Source organism: Mus musculus, chromosome 9 (genome assembly GCF_000001635.26).
Source record: "Mus musculus strain C57BL/6J chromosome 9, GRCm38.p6 C57BL/6J".
Classification (NCBI taxonomy): domain Eukaryota; kingdom Metazoa; phylum Chordata; class Mammalia; order Rodentia; family Muridae; genus Mus; species Mus musculus.
The window spans coordinates 120913472-120932821 of record NC_000075.6 but is presented as its reverse complement, the minus strand read 5'-3'; the positions used below and the strand labels follow the sequence as shown (position 1 = coordinate 120932821).

The window sequence follows — 19350 nt, the reverse complement described above, 5'->3', positions numbered from 1 at the left end:
AATTTTGTATCCTTCGAGAGCTCCCCCCCCCCCAAATCATGACAATAGGGTGAAGTTGGATCTTCTCTTGGAAATGGCCCCATTGTTGTCCTTCACGATTGGCACTTGTCAAAACTGGAGCAGTTGGGGTGAATTGGCTGTCTCCAGCCTATTATTCTGAGCTCACGTCTCTTCCCAAACAATGGCAACAGGGAAAGTTGCCCCACTGCCTTCTTTCATCCCAGCGCTGTAATTAACGCAAGTAAACAATAGGTCCTTATGTACAGGTACTGGCAGGAAGCCCATGCATCACTGAGGCAGGGCCGGTGCTGTAGGGCCAGCTTAGTTTTTAAATGACTCAATTTTCTATCTTAAAGACATATCACCGTAACTCTGTGAACCACCACAGTCCACCATGCTGGAGCTGCTCAGTGAGGGCCTTTGTCTAGACCTTTCCCCTCTGCAGCTCTGCTCGGATTTCCGGAGAGTAAACTCTGCTGCTGGCTGGGGCTGACTTGGCCTGCCATAACTCAGAGAGATAGAGCAGGAAAAGGTATTTTACCAAAGCCCTACCAGTGGTGGTTGCAGCTACCAACCCCTAATTTTAATTGTCACATGCAGAGTTAAAGAATATTTGGTCGATTCGTTTAAAATTAGATAGCTGACTTCACCTCTGTCCGGGGTTTCCTTTCTTTTCTTTTCTTTTTCTTTTTTTTTTTGGGGGGGGGGGGGGTTCCTTTCTTTTCTTTTTCTTTTTTTTTTCTTTTTGACACTTGCTTCTTTTTCTGTGTCCCAATTTTGCTTCTTTTTTAAAGGGCACACTATTAAAACTCGTTAAGAAGCGCCTGCACCACTGACAAATCTAAAAGATAAAGACAGCCTTGTATTCATATTCCTCTAGCCAGACGCCAAGACAGAGCACATAATTCTGGCATTTTAACCCCAGCGTAGAATTAAAAGTCTCAATCCCTATTGATAATTCAGAGAATATGTTTCAGAGAAAAGGCAGATTTTACCACAACGCAAACACTCCTCTTCCTATCAGTGTAACTCGGCAGGAGACATAACCAGGTGACTGGCCTTGAAACCAGTGAGCTGAATTTTACATTTTCTCTAGATTTCTGTTCACTTCGTTCATGAAACAAGACTATTCCATAATTTTGTCACCAAAAACAGATGACAATTTCTGTGAAATTAAGACAAATATTGTCATTACACCAGAAAGAAACACGTCATCAACATACCTGATGAATAAAGAAACCTGCTGGTTTTATGAGCTAATTTGAAAATAACATAAGCAGCTAAGGAGGAGGTGGTTTTATAAAATTAGTTGCTAAAATAATTGACCCCAGGTAACACACTTCACATAGATGGCAATTGGTGTCTCTTCTACACCCCTTCTCCTCAAGATCAGCCCAATGGGTTCGACATAAAGTAATTCATTTTGAGAAATGGGATGGGGGTGTGTTTGTCCTGTAATCAGACCACCTGCAGATCAAGCTTTGCCTACACTGAATAGTGTAGAATAATAGTGAGCAGAGAGGATGTTCACTAAAACACACACACCACACACACACACACACACACACACACACATGCTCAGTCTGTGTTTGCACTTTGTGCAGAAGTAAGTATTAATAAGCCAGCATTGGTCCTTCTGCTCTAAAAAATCCATTAGTCAAACATTTACTGCATACCTAAAACAATGAGCCTCCTTTTGAGGACAGCCGACGTCTTTTGATTAACACCTTCATCGTTTAAAGTAAAACTGTAATTGTCAGCCAAGTCCATTTGACAATAGGCACAAAAGATGGAAAAACACACTGGAATTAGGGTGTGGTCCACTTTGGATCCTATCCCAATAACCCTGGGAAGGAAGACTCCTTTCCCAGCAGAGCCATACACTCAGAAACAGCCAATACTGACTCTCTAAGACCTGTTAAAAATAATTTCTTTATGATAACGTGGAAACACCAGGCAAAAAAAAAAAAAAAAAAAATCACAATCCGCTTTCCGTTCTAACGTTCGTCAAGTGGGCTATTTATGGATCCAGACTTTTGATTTGTAAAACACCGTGTCAGGGGTATGTCATCTTTTTGTTGATTTCCAGTTGAACAGGCTAAGCAGTTGTAAATACCTCTTGTCAGACTACGTGTGGCTTTTTCTCCCACACAGAGGCCGTCTAGTAACCCACTGGGCAGATTCCGCAGAGAGCCTCCGTGGAAAGCTCTCGCACGCAGCCCATGAACGGCTCCAGAGCAAAGGAGGGACCGTGAAGGAAGCGGGAGGTGATGGGTACGGAGGTGGCTGTGGCCTGGGCCTTTAGTTATGCTGGCACCAACCTTCACGCTTGCAGTTGCGTGTTCTCCGGGCCTTCCTTGGATTATGTTCTAAAGATGTGTTTTAACGGCTACCGTACAGAGCGAGATGAGGAAGCAATGGAGACTCATCGTGACAGGCAAAGGGCACAGAGGTATATATGTTTCTTCATATTTCTCAGAACAGATACCAATGCGGTCCTAGGAAAGCATGCTTTGACACGCATACTCCCCAATACTATACGCGTGCAAAAATACACACACACACACACACATGCACTCACACACACAGCCCCTCTATTAAAAATTTCAAAATGGTTGCAGGTATTTTATTCACAAGAAGGTTCAAGGCGTTTCCCATCGCAAGAAGGATTAACTTACCGGAGGATTCTGGGACTGCAGATGAACACTGCGGCAAAATCCTAAATTCGTCGAAAAAAAATCATTTCTGGACTCCAGCTGCTAAAAATAATAGAATTATAGAAAATCATGAGGGAGATGAAAACAAGCCATTTTCACATCCCAAAGAGTTTGGGGTGGGGGGGTGCGAGCCTTTTCTTCTAAAAGATGTCTTTAAACAATGCAAATGTTAAAGTAGCTTTTCTTTTCCAGAGCACACAGCGCCATGAAATCGATAATTTTTGATCTTTCGGTTAGTAGGCAACATGGTGAGCTATTGCAGGGACTGCAGGCAGCAGACATGTTCTTGTCAGCTGAAAATTTTCATATTGTTTTTGAATCTATTGAGATTTATAGAAGAGGATATCACCCCGGTTTTTGTTCAGCTTGCACCAGGCTACGGTGGGGGCGACGCGAACCCTCAGTTTATCGACATATACATGTCTATTGCTTTAGATATATTAAAAAAACAGGGGGTCTTACTGGATCTTAAACAAAAAATTATGTAAAAGGAGTGGCTGGTGTGATTATAATCCCATCATGCAGGGTCCACGGTTCCCATTTAGTGAAATTTCTCAGAGGGCAACTTCTTAAGAACATCCCTGCTGTGCTGAATGAAAAGCATGAACCAACCAAAGACAGAACTCATCTGTGTTTATATTTTACAGACAATGAAAAACCCACTCTTTGCATTGCTTCTCTCTCCCCCACCTTATTATTTCATGGAAACTGCAGCATACCCCCCCCCCGCCCCCTCGCAAACACTCACCACCCAGCACTGCAGTGTTCCGTCCCCACTTGCCTGTCCTTCCTTCCACACCCCTTTCCGCTCTCACAAATTCTGCACGCGCCATCTTTGTGTGGGGGATGACGCTCTGCTAACTTCACTCAGCCATTCTCTCACAAATCCGTTCAGAAATAGAAAATTACAGTGCGCTTTGGGGGCTCAATTTGCCCGATTTTCTTACAGTCTTCCCTTCTGACATCGAAACATGGAAATGACAAGGGGGGACCCCCCCCAAAGAGATATTTCTATTCTTCCCATAACCTGTTGTATACAGTGGTGATAAAAATTATTATTAACATAATAGCAACAGCTGCAGCCTAAATAGAAGCTATGAGATAATTAATGTGCTACAACAAATTAATTTGGTGCAGGTGTTTCTGTTGTGAGCTGGGTAACCCAGGCCATATAAAGTCTAAATACAAGGACCGTCACCGCCACTAAAACAAAATGAAGAACAATATGTCCTGTTCAACAAATGTGGTTATTATTAAAAAAAAAATCCTCCCCAACTCAACCCCAATGGTTTAGTTACAGTGGATATAATGTCCTGTGGTTGTTGTTGTTGTTGGTGGTGGTGGTGTGTGTGTGTACACCACAGTCCACAGTATGGCATGTTGAAACATATGGAGGTTTTATGCTGTCTCAGTTGGAAAACATATGGACCAGTTATACGGGTTTTTTAAAAATTATTATTAAACACAGACCACCATATTTAAGGACAACATCAGTTTAACAGCAAAAATTATGTGTAGCTGAGAAGAAAATAGTTCCTTATCTGAAGGAACAATTTTTAAAGACCATGACGTTCACCCACCTTAGAGGAGCCTCGTTTTTAGGGTGATCCTTTTCAGTGATGTGACCCTCACCTGCCACCAAGGGGGAAGGCTTTAGGGAGAGCTGCTGCAGCCAGACCACAAGCTTGTGCCAAAGCCACTCTGAATCCGAGTAGCACCAGCAGGGGCCTGGAAGAAGGTCGCGATGCCACAAGTAAGCGTTTGCTTCCTATTTTATACCTACCGTTCAGAAAAAAAAAAAAAAAGAGAGAGAGACTTTGGGCATGGAAAAACAGAGGGATATACTAATTGATTTTTTTCTAACTAGGCTAAAAAATTTTACTTAAAGATATAGTCCCTTCTGATTTTTCTCCTAGTAATGCTACAGTTAGCATGACAACCTAAATTGTGTTTGTTAAAAAGCAGCATGCATGCACACACACACACACACACACACATACACACACACACACACACACACACACACACACACACACACATAATCAAGGGCAAAATGTGAAGGTTTTTAATCATTCAATTTTACTCTATTTGATGATTTTTACCATTAATTATAAGCCTTCAATGGAATAAATTGATTTCTTATAGGATCCATGCATTTTAATATTTTGATAAACTTTTGCAGACATATTAGCTCTAACAGATCCAAAGTTATTCAAACCACAGTTTTCCACATACACACCTACGGAGTGCTGCATTGGTATATTATTTCTTTAAAATGTGCCTTCTTTGTAATGCTCCTTCAGTGAGCTGGAGGGATGGTCTGAGCCACTTGCCTTCTACACAGAGCACTGAACATTCACCACAGAATAGTCAGATACACGCCTTTTTCATTCTTTTGTTTTTATCAAAGCCTTTTTCTTCGCGATCTCTGTTTCAATCTACTCAGATTTCGGGTTTACAAATTTGTAATTTGTACTGGGGAATGGGAGAGAGAGAAAGAAGACCATGATGGGTTTTTTGTTTTGTTGTTGTTGTTGTTGTTTTTATAGAGAGGGAAATAGCTAGTTCTTTGAGAGACATAAGAAAAGTTGGGCAGTTTGAAAGCACCCACGTTTGCTGGGGTTTCCCTGTGCTTCCTACCCTAGCCTGAGCCAATTCAGGCTGAGGCTCTGACTCCAGGGAAGTGGTGTGATTATGAAATCTATGTGGGGAAACACACAGCGCTCTCATGTCTGTTGTCGGGAAGAACTGCCCACAGTAAATATTTCTCCTTCCACTCTAAGTTTCACGAGAAACTTGTCTGAAGCCCACACAGTCAGTGCTACTCACTCCAAACATCCGACCCCTGCTCCAGGAACCCCTCCTCTTAGCCTTAGAGGTGACCCTGCTCAGGTTTGAAACAATGTTTTCTAAAGCGATGGTTACTGTTAGTCAGTTTGTGGCCGGGTGTCTTGTTACAGGGAAAAGCAAACAGAGCTAAGGCGATTTGAGTGCTGGCTTGATTGTGACAGTCACACCACACTGCAGCTTCCTCCTGAGTGTGCCTTAACATTTCTAAATATTTTTTTATTTTACAGTGTACATAGTAATCCTATATACGGAGCCCCTGGATGTATATTTATTTGAATGGCACACAATTTACTGCTGCTGATACTTAGACTAAATATCAATGAAGCTTAACTCACTTTAAGATTATAAAATGTAAATACAACTGCTGTATTTTACCTCTGGATCCTCCAGCTGCTTATGGGAACATTTTGGATTCTATTTGCTCCAGTCACCCATTGTTCGAGAACTCTGAAATCATTTGCTTAATCTGTTAAGCTAACTTTTTACCCATTCATAACTTGGGTAATTTGTAGCTTGACTTATTGTCATTGCTGATCTTTGCAGAGTCCTTTAGAGACTCCCACCTTGATCCTCTCTACTGGCAGATTCAAATAAACCTCCATCCATACTGTCCAATGTAACCAGAATATACAGTATATATACAATGTAATCAGAATATACACTGTGTGTGTATACAGTATAACCAGAATATACACAGTCACTTGCATTACCAATTTTTTTATATACTTAACTCCTTCATGTATATCTAAATATCCTGTGTCTTTTTCAACCTTACTATTGTTTTTAAAAGGAAGTGAGCAATGAGCACAAAGGGTGTCTTTTAAGGTCAAAAGATTTTGAAATATCTTACTTAAAAGTAGTTGCCTTTGGGAGCTGGAGAGGCAACTCGGTAGTTAAAAGCACTTGCAGCTCTTTCAGAGGGCTGGGGACCAGCACATACCTAAGGTGTTTCACAAGTGCCTACAACTCAAGCCCAGGGTATTCAGTGTCCTCTTCTGGCCTCTGTGGACTCTACATTCATATACACATACCTACATACATGCACATGAAAAAGAAGAAGAATGTTTGCCTTTGGAAGCTGGAGAGATGGCTCAGTTGGTAAAGTGCTTGCCATTTAAGCATGAAGACATAGGTTTAATCCCTCAAACCCACATAACAAAATCAGGCATGGTGAGTATACTTATAAGCCCAGGACTGAAATAGGCAAGTCCCTGGGGCTCACAGGCAGTGTAGCCTGTTTGGTGAGGAACAGATCATGTCCCCAAAAACAAGATGGATCTATCTATGTATCTATCTATCTATCCATCTATCTATCCATCCATCCATCCATCCATCCATCCACCTACCTACCTACCTACCTACCTACCTACCATGTATGTACCTACTCACCTACCTATCTATCCAAATATGTGGAGAACTTTCCAAAAGCTTCCATATAGGGCCAGGGATGCAGCTCAGTGATAGAATAGATGCTTAGCATGTACAGGCCCTAGAGTCAGTTTCATGCAACATGTACCATAGACCCCAAGAAGAATCCCAATGACACTATCAACAGACAGTATATACTAGGTAGGCACAGTTACCTTGGGTGTTGTAATAGTTTCCATTTTCATCAGCCATGTCTGAATGTCTAGTCTCTGACAGTTTCATCATGGGAATGTGTGTGAATGACTCTGCTGAGGCCCATCCACACCCCAGACAGTCACATTCTAACTACAACTGAATGAGGCTACCCAGGGCTTTCTTCTGATATCTCAAAGCAGGGCTTGCCTTGGGGGTGGGGGTAGGAAGGTGGGCAAACAGACATGCCTGAGAGTTAATTCCTTACAAGCCCCACCAACCACCAGTGTTTGGGCAGAGGCTTGGTGGGTAAGTGCCATGGTTTTCTTACTTGAAAATCCTGGAAAGCTCCCCACACTGCCTCCCTCAACCCACACCTGAGCTCTACAAACTCATGAGGGGCCCCGGCTGGTCATCTATGTCTTCGCTTTCTCTTCTCCGCCCTCCATTCCTCTGTTGGTCTTCCTGCTATCATCTCTAAATAAACCCTTTGTACAAAGATGGACCCCGTGGGACAATATGTCATCAAACTTTTAGTTTGTGAGTGACACTTTGCAGTTTGAATTTGCATTTCTCTTTCAAATAAAGCCGAGCACATTTTCACACATCTGAATATTTTTCACTGTGTTCCCTTGACTATATATTTTGCTCGTGGTCTCTTCCATTCCTATAAGATCTCAACATTAGCACATCTGGTCTACGTCTGTAATAGGATTTTTTCCCACAGTTTATTTGTGCTTGTCTGGTTTTGTTTCCTTTACTATTTTTTAATCTCTCCTCACTCGAGCACATTTTTTTTTTTTTGGCCATTTGGGAGATTTTTATATTTGTTCATTAATTTAATATTTGTTTGGTTAGTTGGTTCTGACTATTGAACCCTCATATTGAAGGCCTCATGAATACTAAGCAACCGCATTCTCAGCCCACGGTTTTATTTTTATGTAGACAAATTAATGAACCTTTCCTTCCATCTCTTCTGCATTTTATGTTTTAATCAGAAGCACTTGGCAAGATGGCTCAGCAGGTAAAGGTACTTGCTGCCAAATCTGACAACCTGGATTGGGTCCTGGGACTCACACGGAGGAAGAAGTGAACAGGTGCCTCTGGATGGTCCTCTCACCTTTACCACATGCCTTGGCTGGCACATGTCCATCTACCAACCCAAAGTATAAGTAGAAAGTGTAAAAAGAATCACTTTCCTACACTCCAACTAATAAAAAGGATCCAGTGTTTTAGAATGAAACCATGTCTGTTTTATATATATATATATATATTTGGTTTTTTGGTTTGTTTGTTTTTTGTTTTTGTTTTTCAAGACAGGGTTTCTCTGTATAGCCCTGGCTATCCTGGAACTCACTTTGTAGACCAGGCTGGCCTTGAACTCAGAAATCACCTGCCTCTGCCTCCCAAGTGCTGGGATTAAAGGCGTGCACCACCACACCTGGCTCTGTTTTTATATTTTTATTAGAAATGTATCCTATGAGATATTCTCCAGCTCACACTGACTATAGGAGTCTAGTCTGTGGTCTCTTCCAGAACCACCCACCACTGTGAAAACTATCCTTGGATTGATTTGGGTCTGATGTCATGTCACCTAAATGTATTTCTGGACTTCCTGTTTCTTCTTGCCAGGGACTGTGGGTCTCTCAGCTTCTCTCCTCGCTCCGCCTCCACTTCACCTGCAGCAGAGATATTTCCTCTGCATCGTGTCAACCTACAGTAGGCGCTTGGCATTGTTTTCTTTATCGAGTTCACGTTTCATCTCTGAAAGTGTACATTCTCCCCATTTCTCCCTGCTCTCTCTGTTTTGTTCTGTGCAGAGCAATGGGTCAAGTCGTGTGCCCTCTCCCTATGTCTTTGACATTATCACCCCAAAAATAGCAGCGTTTTTTTTTATGTCAAGTTAAGAACTAACAAAAAACATTGAGAAGTCTCTTAAAATTCTTTAAAACCTGATTTCTATAGCTCACCCCTCTGCTGTTTGTATTTTAGATCTATTTTATCTTAATAATTGTTCACTCAGAAAAAGAGAAGGGTAGAGAAGAGGAGAGGGAGAGGGAGAGGAGGAGGGAGGGGGAGAGAAGGAGGAGTAAGTGGGGAGGAAGGAAGAATGAAAGAGAGAGGGAGGAGGAAGAAAGGAAAGAAAGAAGAAAGAAAGGGGGGGAGGGAGGACGGAAGGAGGAAGAAGGGAAGGAAGGGAAGGAAGGGAAGAGGGAAGGAAGGGAGGGAGGGAGGGGAAGAGGGAGGGAAGAAGAAAGAAGGAGGAAAGGAAGGAGGGAGGGAAAGAAGGAGGCAGGCATGATTTTTATTTACTTCTTAAATGTTGTAAATTACTCATGAACTGGATTAAACTTCGTTGTTTTCACCGAACCAGACTAGGCAGAAGAATTAAAACCAATGTTTTAATTGATTGCTAGCTGTCTGTGAGCAGCTACAAACATTTCTCTGGCACTTGTGGTGCTTTTTATGTCGGAGCCCACTGTGCTGCTGACCTCATTCATATCACACCCGAGGGGATCGTTCTGGAGCTAATGCCACTTACTGGTCTTTGCCTTCTCCACAGAGGCGTAGCCTCCTCTCAGAAGGAAGGAACGAGGCCTGCCACATTCTGTAGATCTGCTTAGCCATCTTACTCTTGAACGTGAGGCAAGGAAGGCAACTCAAGCCCTCACCCTCTCGGGAGTCCGAGGCTCCGTCGCCATTGTCTCAAGCAGCTCACTAGACTTTGTGCGTCAGTCTCTGCTCACCTCAACTGGGAAGAAATTGTGATGGTTAATATGGCCAACTTGACAGATCTAACTCACCCAAGAGACAAGCCTCTGGGCAAGTCTGTGAGGAAGTTTGCAGACCGTGTTCACCGAGGTGTGAAGACCTAACCCCCATCCTCACCCCCCAGGGTGTGGGCCGCACCATTCCGTGAACAAAAGCTGACTAAAAAGGAAACAGCGAGCTGAGCACCAGCGTCCATCTCTCTCTGCTTCCTGACAATGGGTGCCACTGCCCCACACTTCTGCAATCATGTCTTCCCCGCCATGACAGATGGTGCCATGAGCCAAAATCAGCCTCCCTTCCTGGATTTAGTTTTGTCACAGCAACAGGAAGAGCGACTGATACAATTTCATTTCTGCTGTTAGACAAGCATAGCTGCAGATTCCGCCTGGGGAGCTAGCAACCTTCATGGTTTTTCTTGAATGAGACCAGGAACTTGACCATCCCCTCATCCCTCCATAGGGTTCTGCTCTCTGAAAATTCCACTGTCACCACCCACCTGCTCAGCAGGATAGTCCTCCCTAGGTCTCGGGCTGTGGTGCCATTATAATATAGGTGACCATAACAGATTCCAGGAAGTGGGGCTCGAAGTGAAGGAGGCACATCTGAGGGACTGGGCTTGTCTGGCTGCTAATGAACACACAGGATTTTTCCTACTTAGGGGTAAAAATGATGGAAGTCTATTTGAAGACCAGGCACAAGATAAACCCATCATAGAGCCTCCTGATGGGACTGGTGTGCTATGAGCTCGTTGTACATCCGTGTTCTTGTATACCAGGAGACAGAGGTGTTTAGGTGAGCGTTTACTGAATGCATTCAACTCGGTAAGAACACAGGCTAGCCAAGACTCCTACATAGCAGAAGTGTGTTCAGGGTGATTACATTTAATTGACTTAATTGCTCTGAGTTTCATGGATAAGGTTTTCTGGGTTTCCTGCTTCAGTTGAAAGAATAAAGATCCTTCAGTATCACTGTCAATTCACTTCTAAAGGCTGCCAGCATGCAGGGTGCCCCTTAGATTCTCTTTTCTTAAGAGGTAGGGGTTGTCTATAGACGGAGGGAGGGAGGGAGGGAGGGAGGGAGGGGGGAGGGAGGGAGGGAGGGGGGAGATCGAGCAAGAGAGAAAGGGAGAGACAGAGGGAGAGGGAGAGGGAAAGGAAGAGGGAGGGGAAGGAGAAGGAGAGAGACAGAGAGAGAGAGAGAGACTGTATGTCTCTACCTCTCAAGCTGGGATTGCTAGCAAAAGTGGCCATGTTGGTCCTCTTTGGACTGGACTCAGGGTCCTGACCTCATTCTTTCGTTGGTAAGAGAAGATCCTCACTGGCTCAGCTCTTTCCCCAGCACCGTTGATGGAGGTATGAACTTGGCTCTTTTATCCACAGCCCTGTCAATTCCTTCTGTAAATAATACTGTTTTCCATCTTGACTGTGAAGGTGTGGCTCTCAGCAGGGAGACACCGGGATTCACTCGTTGCTATCCAGAATGAAATCAGGCCATCGTCTAGCCTTGGGTGCTCAACATAGCTACTGAATTCCCCTAGGCCTGAGCCCGGGATGGAATCACCAGCCTGGCTCTCTGGGTCAATAAGATCTTCCCTTCCCTTTCTGTGGTCCCATGGTTGTTCTGAAGCCCGGCAGTCAGAATGGCAGTGACACTCCCAGTGCCATGGGAGGCTTTCCAGAAGGCTCACTGGAAGGTTATTGTGTGAGGAATAAGAAGGAAGGCTTCTGTTCTTATCTAGTGTCTGGTTAGAATCGGGGACTTTGGAGAAATGAGAAATGACCACTGATGGATGAGGGATTTCTCTTCGATGGGATGAAAGAGTCTACACCAACACAGCAGAGAATATACTGTCATCCACTGAGCTGCAGGCTTTAAAATGGGAATTACATAGTAAACAAACTCTACCTCAATGAACTGTATTTTGTTTTGTTTTGAGACAGTGTCTTAGTTTGGGTTTCATTGCTATGAAGAGACACCATGGCAAAGGCAACCATTATAAAGGACAACATTTAATTGAGACTAGCTTATAGGTTCAGCCCATTGTCATCAAGGTGGGAAACATGGCAGCATGCAGGCAGACATGATGCTAGAGAGGAGCTGAGAGTTCTACATCTTGTACTGAAGTCAAACAGAAGACTGACTTCCAGGAAGCTAGAAGTGTCTCAAAGCCCAACCCCACAGTGATACACTTCCTCCAACAAGGCCACACTCACACCAACAGGGCCACACCTCCCATTAGTGCCACTCCCTGGGCCAAGCATATTCTAAACCACCACAGACATGTTATCTTTATGTTGCCACAGCTGGCCTGGGACTTTCTAGGTAGATCTGGCTGGCTTTGAACTCACAAAGGTCCTCCTGCCTCTGCCTCCTAAGTCCTGGAATTGAAGGAATACACCACCACACCTGGCTCTCAATAAAACTGTATAAAATTACTCATCTATTTTATCATTAACAACTCTCTTTCCTTGAGTCACTCCATAGATGAACCGAGATACGCACCTTTCAAGGGCAGCATGTAGTTCCTGTGACTAAGTGCACATATCAAAGGCATAAACTGAATCTGGGCAAAGGTTGTTTGTACCAGCTTTAGAGACACTTAGAGTTCTTTTTGAGGCATAGTATCATTTAGGCTAGGTTGGCTTTGAACTTGGTACATAGGGGATGGTATGAACTTCGGATCCTCCTGCCTCTGGCTCTCAAGTGCTGGGAATGAGCTACAGGGTCCTGAACATGCTAGGCAAACACACCCCACCAACCCAGTTAAACCCCAACCTCAGTTCTCAGACACTGTAATTCCTTCACCATACAACAGGAATCCGATTTGTACCTCAACTGTAGCTGATAATCTAACAGCTTCGTTTTCAAATGGTACATTTATTTATATGTGGAGGTCAGACGACAAGTTGGAGAAATTGGTTTCCTCTTTCTACCATGTTGGTTTGTCAGGCTTGGCAGCAATCACCTTTATCCTCAAAGCCCACTCACCGACCCCTGATGTTCCCTTTTAAAGCATTAGATGAATGAAAGGTCAGAAATGCTGGCCTTGTAGCTCTTCCCTCTCACACCTGGTGTGCAATGACTGAAAGGTCTCCAGACATCTCCAGGAGAACTCTGGAGATCCATTCTTCAGCATTTTATCAGAACTGCTGAGGGAAGCTCTAAACCTGAGGCACGAGTCACCTGATTAGGTTACCATCTTGCCCACCCCCCACCCCCAACCCCCCCACCCACGTGCCTCTGGTGTCTATCTCCCAGAATCAGCTCCTGAATTCTCCAGGCTGCTGGAATCTATTTTTGAACAGATACCCATTGGTGCTTGGGAGTGCATGTACCACACACATGGGATGGGTCCTTAATCAGTGATGTCGGGGAGGGGACAACACCAAACTCAGGCTCCCTGGTCTCAGGTCCAACCAACTCTGAGCTGTCAGTCACACTCCAGAGCCTCCTGTGGGTGGAGGCTGAAGCCACTCCCCAGGTGACACACCCTTCCTGGTTTCTTCGCCTTCTCTGTCTTCTTTTGTTTTGCTCCCAGGTCTCCTAGGCAGCACCTCTTTCATAAATCAAGGCACGCTGGGCCAGCCTTTATCTCAGAGTTGGCTTCAGAGCGCTTAAGACCACAGTCAACATGTATGACCAATCCATGTGCTCAGTGCGGTCAGCATGCCCAGGCATGCAGAGGGTGTGACTGTTTGGTGCAGCCAGGCCTGCTGTGGGAATCTGGGCAAGCCTGATCCTTAGAGCGCTGGAGTACTGGGCCAGTAGGGAACACCTGAGACCTGACTTTTTTCCCTGTATATTTTAGAAGGTTCGATGAAACTCAGCTTTGGACTCTCAGGTTGGGGCTCTCTAAGCCGAAGGAGAGTGGGGCTACCTCTGCCTCCCCCATTCAGCAGGCTCCATAACATTTAAAGCATAAATGTTTTAGAGAGAGTCGCAAAAGAGATCTGTCTTTACTTCAGCTCCAACCTGGGTGCCAGCTGAGTTTTGGCAAACTTCCAACCTCCCAGTTCCGACCCAGGTTTTCTAAGTCTCCAGAGCCTTTAACTTTAGATAAACATGACATCCCCCACACACTATATATGAGGTTTTCTACCAGCAGATCGTGGCCAGTGTGGGTGTATGATTCAGGCAGTTTAGGCTCGCTCACCCTTGGTCACTTGCTAGCTGCAGAGAATGCTCACTGCCTTCCAGGGTAGCTGCAACAAAGAAATGGACTGCATGGGATCGGCAACATTGTGTCTAGCACAGAAAACCACCGGGGAACACCAAGCCTAGTGACCTAAGTTTGATCCCCAGGACTCAGGTGGTGGAAAGAGAAAACCACCTCACACAAGTTGTCCTCTGACCCCCGTGTGTTCCACAGCATTTGCTCACCACCCACACATGCCCACACACACACAAAATAGATAAGTGTAATTTTAAAGAATTAAAAAAATACTAGTGACTAATTTTTTTTTTAACTTAAGGACATTTCTATTCCTGTTGGCGTCCAGCTGGACACATGTGGAGTAGCTAGGTTTTGCGCATGCGTGCTCTGTGCAATGAAGCACATCCTGCCCACAGGGTTTAAACAGAACCTGCCTTGGGGATTAGGATTAGGAGGTACTTCATAAAGAGTAATTGCCTTCCAGAGCAGGAGACACAGAAACTTTGTGCAGCCTGGAGACAGCAAGCCGATGGAGAGACACATGCCAGGAAAGGTAGTGATAGTTCAAACTTCCAGGCTGTGACAAAAGCCTGGGAGCTGATGGGCAAGTGAGTTCCAGGCACAGTGGTCATTCCATAATGTGGACATGTGGTACCAGGGAAGAAAAATCAAGATGAAGGCAGTAACATCCAGAACCTAACACACAGAAACAGCAGCTGCAATAGTAAAATCTCTCTCTGCTCTTTGTTTTCAAACTGAAGTATATGTTACTTATGCAGAATACTATCTCACTGTGATATCTTCATACACATGTAAATGTATATTTGGGGGGGCTGGAGAGATGACTCAGCAGTTAAGAACACTGACTGCTCTTCCAGAGGATCCAGGTTCAATTGCCAGAACCCACATGGTGGCTCATAACCATCTCTAGCTCCAGTTCCAGGGGAACTGATACTGCCCTCCTCTGGCCTCTGAGGACACTGCACACATGTGCTGCACATACCTATGTGTTGTGTCCGGCCAGCAGATCACAGCCTGGGTTCTAGCCTGGAAAGGCATTTGGAAACCTGGAAGAGAAGAGGGGCTAGGTGGCGAGATAAAGAAATGCAGCTAAGACAGTCATTCTGATCAAAGCTCAATTTTACTGTTCCACACGCAGTTATAAAGCAGGGGAAGGGGCCCGATTCCCGCCAATTAATCTTGGAGTCCAATAGCAGGGTGACCACGTGCACGGCTCCGAACAGCAAAGCGGCAGGTTCCAGCAGTGGGCACGGCAGAACGATTGAGCGGGAAACTCCACCCCTGAGCAAGCAGGTTTCAGGCTGGGGGAGGGGAGACTACACCTATGTGCAGCCCAAACACCCATACACATAAAATAAAATAATCGAAATCAATTGAATGTATTTTCTTATTACTTGCTTGTCTCCTCCCCTGCAGGTCTCCTTCTTCTCATGAATGAGCTCCACCCCCACCCGTTTAACCTATATGTTCTTTTTTCTTTAAACTAGATTCTACATATGAAAGGAAGTGTGGTATTTGTCTTTCTGAGGCTGGCTTATTTCACTTAACATGATGATCACTAGTCCCATACAATTCCCTACAAACAACATAATTTTATTCTCTATGACTGAGTAAAACTCCGTTGTGTCAATAAGCCACATTTTCTCTATCAATTCATTCTTGATGGGCAGCTAGACTGAGTACATAACTTGTCTATTGTGAACAGTGGATGCAATGATACACACAGGCATATTCATATCTCTGTGGTATGTTGACTTAGAATCCTTCAGGTATATATCTAGGGGTAGTCTGAATTAATTCACATGGCGGTGCTCTCCCTCTTTCTGTCTTCCCCATCCCTTCACTTCACACTTTCCATACTGATTTCCATAGAGCTATACCATTTGTAACATTCCTACTTTCAGGCCATAAACCCCACCTCCGCTCTGGCTGCCCAGGCCCCACCCCTTCCCCTCACCATCATTTGTCACTTGTTTTCTCAGTGATGATTTGTGATGTCAACTTAATGGGATGTAGAAGCAGCTAGAAGATATGCTCCGGATGCCTGGGAGGGCATTTTTGGTGATTTACCCATAAAGGAAAAACCCACCCCAAATGTGGGCAGCACCATAGCATGATCTGCATAAAAAAGGAGAAAGCAAGCATTCATCTCTCTGCTTCTTCCCTCAAGATGAATGTGACCAGTGGCCATGGACCGTCCTTGAGCCAAACCTTCTTCCTGGAGTTGCTCTTGTCATGGCGATGAGGAAATTTACTTGAGAACACAGTGGCCATTCTGACTGTGGAGAAATGGAACCTCGATGCTTGATTTGTGTTTTCCTGGTATATAAATATGTTGAATATTTTTCACACACTTACTGGCTATTGCAATAAAATATCTGGATGCAGGTTGGCTATATTTGGAAGGGGAAAGTAGCAGACCTTGTTTACCAACCCAGTAACGGCTCCTATCTGCCACTTGAGCCCACACTGAGCAAGGCCCACCTCCCTTGAGCTATGACATAGTTAGACCAGCAAGACAAAAAGGTTGCTTACTGGAGAACTCCATTTAAGCCACAGAGAAAACCGGCACTGTGTTTGTAGTCCTCAGCCCACCTTTAACAGGGGCGTGACACCAGGAACCTCAGGAGCTACATTATAACCGCAAGGCAGAGGACAAGAGAAAGCCAAAAGCATTGGCCTCGAATCTGAAAATTTGTCACTGGAGTAACCAGTTTCTATTTGCTTGAGAAACATCGGACTTCAAGATCCCGCTCCTGGTACTCTTGGGGAAGAGCGCTCCAAGATGGTTGGTTGGTGGGGATTTTTCCTCCCCTCCCCCTTTCTTCTTGTTTGATTCGAGATTTAGCCCAGAACAAGCAGCAAGGTATCTGAGAATTGACTGAAACTATCTTTGTGGCTCTATAGTGCCTGAGAGACCTAAAGCAGACACTTAACATATATACTATTGTGTTACCTTCGACCTTTCTGCTAGACAGAGCGCCACAGTGGTGTACCGTCACACTGTTACGGCAAAAGGGGGTATTGAGGTCTAATCAGTTCAGAAAATACACACAGCTAACAAGATTTCATTACTGTGGGAATCCTCACAGCCTTTAGTGGGCAGGCGGGCTGGAGAGAGAGCCATACTCCCAGGCCTATATGACCTGCAGCTAGCTAGTGCTCTCCCAGAGGACCAGAATTCCAATCCCAGCACCCATTTTGGGTAGATTCAAACCATTTGTAACTCTAGCTCCAGGGAATCCAATGCCCTCTTCTGGCCTCTGAGGGTACTACACTCATGGGCACACACAAACAGATAGAACATCTTTTTTTTTTTAATGGAAAAAATAAGCAACGCATTTATTGCTAATTGTTATGGTGTTAAAAACACACTTCTGAGATGTCTAATGTTTAAGCATTTGCTTCCCAGCAGGTGGCGCTGTTTGGGGGGGGTTAATGGAACCTGCAGGAGGCGGGGCCTCCTTGAAGGAAGTGAGTCCTTGGGAGCTTGGCCCTGTTTCCTGTCTGGTATCTGCTTCCTGTTCCATCGGGGTATGAGGAGGGGAGGTGTACTATCTACACACTCCAGCTGCCACAGAGCTCTCTCTCACACACACACCATGCGGTCCCTGCCGTGATTGGCTATATCGTAGAGGGTGATCCTGAATAAATCCTCATTCACCCGCCCTCCCTGCCCCCAGTTGTTTTTGTCTGGCATTTTGTCACAGTGTCAAGGAAAGTGGCTCTCACGGATGTCTGTGTGAAGCAAGGCACACCAGGCCCTTCCCCGCGGGCTTAGGATGCTTCCAGAACATGTAGCTTCCGGTGGGTGGAGAACAGCGGAGGAGAAGCGCATTAGCTCCTGGCTGTGTTGGCCCACCACACAGACTTTGCCTGGCTTACTATGCGGAGACTGGAAACAAGAAGAAGGTGATCTGCCTGTGAGCTGTGTTGGTGCAGTAGTGGCATAAAGCTCGTGGGAGAAACCAGCCAACATCTGACTGGATTTAAGGCCACTCTGTGAGATGGAACCCATCCCTGATGCTGCTTGGCTGGCCAAGAACCTGAGACTGGACAGGCCAGGGACCTAAGGGAAAATCAAACACTACAGTTCTCCTTAAGGAGCATACCGATGAAATGACTCCTAACAGCATTCCACCATGCTCTTTCCTTGTATAGCCACCACTTGCAGCAGATGGGGCTAAATACAGACACGCACAGTCTCACCTTATGCAGAGAGTGAGAGACCTTAGAACACTCAGCCCTAACCATGGCGTCTATGTTTTCAACCCTCAGGGCTCAAGGAACCCTGCACAGGGGACAGTGCAAAGAGTGTAGGAGCCAGAGGGGACAGAGGACACCAAGGAAGCAACACGGCAAGACCCCGAATGTATGAACTCACAGAAACCGTGACAAAAGGCACAGGGCCAGCATAGTCTGCACCAAGCAGTCCTGGAGCCGAAGGGACAAGTGGCTACAGCCACCATCCCTAACCCAGCAACGATCTCCAGCTGATAACCACTTGCAGATGAAAATATGCCTTTCTCCAAGGGAGTCTCACTGGGGACACAAACCACTCTTAAGGGTAGGGTTCATGTCCACAAACTCAGTGGTGTCTTTAGAGGTTGTCTCCTAAGGTTGAGTCTTTTTAAAAAATATTTTATTTTACTTTGCAGGTCCTTTACATATATGCTACGGCTTCCAGTTTTGTGTTAATGTGTGCCAATGTGTGTGTGTCTGTGTGTTTCTTGTGTTTTTTTCTTGGGCTTTTTCTTCTGTTTGTGTTTGTCCTGTTCTGATTTGTTATTGTTATTTTATTTTAACCATTCCTTAGATTCCTGCTTGCTTTCTAAGGAGAGACAAAAAAGATGTGAATGGAAGGAGAGGTGAGGAGGGGTTTGGAGGAGTGGGGGGAAGGGAGAGCAAGAGGAAACCATAATCAAAATGTATGAAAAAAATCTATTTTCAATAAAAGGGGGGAAAAGGAGAGAGTATTGAAGGTTGTTCACGGTACCACCCTTTTTTTACAAGGTCACATTTCCCACTGAGTTATAAGTATCTCAGCAGTCACTTGTGCTGCCTGCCCCCCCCCCCATTCACTGTATGGCAGTCACCTGTGTTGCCTGCGCCCCATCACCCTCCCTTTGATAACGGAGCTCACTGACACACATCCCACCTTCCACTCTCAGGTCACATAGTGACCGACCTGCCCAGTCACAGCTGTGTAGCTTTCCTCTTGAGTCTCACGTAAACATTTCCTAGCATTGAATCGCAAGCCACCTTTCCACCCTACAT

At 45.0% G+C, this 19350-nt stretch overlaps 3 long non-coding RNA genes across 3 annotated transcripts; 2 read left to right on the top strand and 1 right to left on the bottom strand.

The window, feature by feature from the left end:
- The first annotated feature begins 2019 nt into the window (after positions 1-2019).
- On the top strand, positions 2020-8367 carry 4930593C16Rik (RIKEN cDNA 4930593C16 gene). The gene is made up of 3 exons (NR_040753.1): positions 2020-2062; positions 2155-2452; positions 8126-8367. It is a non-coding gene; the product is annotated as an RIKEN cDNA 4930593C16 gene (long non-coding RNA).
- On the bottom strand, positions 2613-3819 carry Gm38502. Its single transcript, XR_380012.2, has 2 exons — positions 3466-3819; positions 2613-2759 (listed from the first exon to the last, which is right to left on the bottom strand). It is a non-coding gene; the product is annotated as a predicted gene, 38502 (long non-coding RNA).
- Positions 8368-17571: 9204 nt separating the features above from the next.
- On the top strand, positions 17572-19048 carry 1700020M21Rik (RIKEN cDNA 1700020M21 gene). Its single transcript, NR_040742.1, has 3 exons — positions 17572-17607; positions 18352-18640; positions 18732-19048. It is a non-coding gene; the product is annotated as an RIKEN cDNA 1700020M21 gene (long non-coding RNA).
- Positions 19049-19350: the final 302 nt, after the last annotated feature.